Here is a 3,576-nt window from a genome sequence, read left to right on the forward strand (position 1 = left end):
TGAGATGTTCAATTCATATTTATATCCCCAGGCATGATTCCCATAACTTCACTGTGCTTTAAATACAACTTGAATTGTGGCTTGTGTAAAATTTACTGTACATCTCCAGATGAGTCTAGGTCACTACGAATGAATTGCTATTTGTTTATCACAATGTTTGTGTTTCAGTGCTTTTATCTATCCAGTTGCTTCAAGCAATGTGGGGGGGGCAATCCCATAAATCAGGGGTGTCGTGGTTTGCATTAATGGGAGCTATGGATTATTTGGAACTTGGAGAAGTTTCACATGATTTTACTTAACTTCAATGCCGTGTTCATAATACGGCACTCCATAGTAATTTCATGGAAGTCCTTAAAGGACAACCGACGCCTTCGGACACGTGTAGGTGTAATTAAATATTGTTTGGCTTTCTGAGAGGTATCGTTATGCAATTGGTCCTTTTTTTCTGAATTACTGTAGCCAGGACAGGATAAATACAGAGGGTTGTGTCAGGAAGGGCATCCCACGTAAAAAGCTTGGCCAAAACAAACATGCGGATCAAACCTCTCAAGATGGAGGACACTGATTTGCTGTGGCGACCCCTTTAAGGGAAAAGCCGAAAGGAAAAGAAGACTGTAGCCCGTCACCTTGTGAAAATGATCCAGTTTCATCAGTCCAGCTTCAGTTTGTTTGCTTTACTGGGTTTGGGTTGTTAATTTAGGCTTGGTAGATTGGTATTACCCCATGTCAGTGTTGGATAGTGCTTAACAGATGGTTTTGGAAGCGAGGTCAGGTGTTAAGTCCCGGTGGTGCATGAAATCAACATTTCCAGAACTCTTGCCACTAGATGGAAGCAAAGCATGTGTAGCGTGCCGCACCAGTAGCTTACAATATCTGCATCCTCTTACAATAAGTCATATTTTGACACAGAAATAAAATAAATGGCTTAACAATGTCACCCTGATGGCCGCTTCTGCTAAAAGTTGAACATTTCATTGGTTGAAATTAAATGAATAAGAATCATGGTCTGTTTTGAGACAGGTTTAAAAATAAATAAATCTGACCTTCCAAACTCTTCTCTTGGCCACTTCCACTTCTGGAAAAGTCATCTAGTAAGCGTTTTCTTCGCCATTTGCCCACTGTAAATAATAAAAAAAGAGGAATGCTTTAATGTTAGAGAAAATAAAGTTGTGCAGTGATCTTTGCCGAAAGGGCAGGTGCTCAAATTGGAAATACATTGATGGCGTTCCTGCGCCGCTTGCCACAGTAGCTACAAAAGCAAATGAGAGAATAGCTTTGAGTATTATGTGATCACAACGGATATGCATTAGAAATGCAGCAATGTAAATTATTTACTTGACTGGTGACAATTTGGAGATGAGGAGGCTCCTTGTTGAGGGAGTCTCAGCTGGGGCAGAATGAAATATTGACAAACTATAATCTGACGCATCTAAAACATCCATCAAGCCATTTTCTGATCTGCTTTTATCCTGTCTTCGGGCAATAGGCACGGCACACTGTCGCTGCTCACCCACAGAAAAACTTATCCTGTGACTGTAAAGTGACCATGAGAGTTTTGAAAGGCGCTTAGAAATCAAATGTATTATTATTATTATTGTTATTATTATTATTAAAACTCTTTATTCTGTGGGTCCTGGACTTTGAGTGACAATGATGAAAACCCTGGCACTGGAGTGGACACATTTTTTGCACATATCTGGCAGTGAATGTGTTAAAAGAGCAACCAAACAAAGTGTCCACACCCTCATGTTTTATCACAGTAGGTTCTGTTACTTCCAGGTGTACGACTTAAGTGCTTCTGCAGAGGCCCAGATAAGCAAATCCAAGTCTGGGGATTCAACAAAATTCAGCATGACACAAAATTGGCCGCCAACTAAGATGGCAAATGTCCACCAGGGCCAGTAAATTGTCCAATCTAGCATGAGTGAGTCCCTAATCTGAAGTGCCATGTCCAATTTGCGAAAATCCAAACCCTCACTTGAGGACCAAAACCAAAAGCTCTAGCAAAGTTGAAGACTGAAACGTAGTATACTTGTTGGCACAACACAAAATCTCCAATTTTAGATCAAGTGGATCCACGGTTTCGGAGCTTCGACCCAAAATGTTGTCTTATGTAAATATAGCTTTATTATATAGTGATACCTCAGTTTATGAACTTAATTGGTTCCCAGAAAGTGTGTGTAAAGCGAAAAGTGTTTCTACGAAACATTCATTTCCCATAGGAAACCATTAAAATGAGAATAATCTGTTTGCAGGTCCCCATAAAATATACATTTCTACTACATAAGCCTTAAAACTACACAGAATATACCTTATTTTACGTATAATAAATGTGCTATTGGATTGTATTTAAAAAAAAAACTGTACTGTATAATCAAGTCATTTTATTTACCTTTGTGATGGTCGTTGATGTAGTTGCCTCTTGATGATATCCGAGTGAAGTTGCCGTGCTTTCTAGGCGATAATACCCTCACGCACTGTCCCCTGCTAGCTGCTTTTGGTTAATCCAAATCAACAGAAGTTTTTCAACCTCTTCAATTGCCTGAGACATTTGCTTAGGCAACACAGAAACACCCTTAGCCACACGTAGCAATGATCGACTTCGCATACCGGTACTGGACGCTGAGTCACAGAAACCTTGTTTGTGTTTTTTGACGATCGTCTTCTGCTCGACTAATTTTCTTTTGTGTCCTCTTTGGCTTAACACTAGCCTGTGGTGGGGTATTTTCCGGTCCCAAAAAAACAAAATACAGGACATGTTGTAAAGGCAGCCACTCTCACGGCGCCATCTTGAAGTCAAAAAACAAACAACTAAATAACAAATAATGTGACACAACATAAAATACACAGACAGTCATTCAATTTTAAGCACTTTCTGCGCCCTCTTTGTTGCATGAAGCAGTTCCAGATGAAAAGGGAGATGATAAAAGCATCCTTTTCACCAGTGGATCGGAGATATGCACGTCTGCTACAAGCTAAACGTTGAAAGCAAACACAAAGCTAGCATTGACAAAAAGAGATTGTCTCACATTTCCTCTACCACGTAAATCCACATCAATTCCAAGCCGCGACAGTTCGGCATACGCATCGGTGCTCTGCGCTGACGCTCCTTTCTTGTCATCGCAGGCTCCTCAAGCCCATGCAGCCGCAGACTGTCCCAACAGGGCAGACCTCCCAAATTCCTCCCAAATCAAAAACAGTGCTGGCATATTTGTGCTGCCGAATGCTCATGCAACATCATTTTGTATTTGTACAAATCAAACCCCGCAGAAAAATAGTCAAATTCAAAATGTTCTGATCAGAATTATTTTCGTTTTGTTGTTTATCTCGATGTCATCCTGTAACAGTGCAACCTCATTTATTCCCTACCCCTGTGGAGACACGTGGTGTTCGTTAATTAACCGGCATGTATTCATGAATGCGATGCATCGGCATCGCTAAGGTTGGTGGCCCCCATCTGTAGTGATAAACTACAAAGCTCATTCGGTTGCGCGTAAATAAAGCAGAACAATTTCCTCATCCCCTTGTGGGAGAAGATAAGCTGAACCTCATCTTTGTGCATATTTAGCGTTTCAA

This window comes from Hippocampus bargibanti, linkage group LG01, assembly GCF_051943395.1.
Source record: "Hippocampus bargibanti isolate YZ-2025 linkage group LG01, ASM5194339v1, whole genome shotgun sequence".
In the NCBI taxonomy this organism is placed as follows: Eukaryota; Metazoa; Chordata; class Actinopteri; order Syngnathiformes; family Syngnathidae; genus Hippocampus; species Hippocampus bargibanti.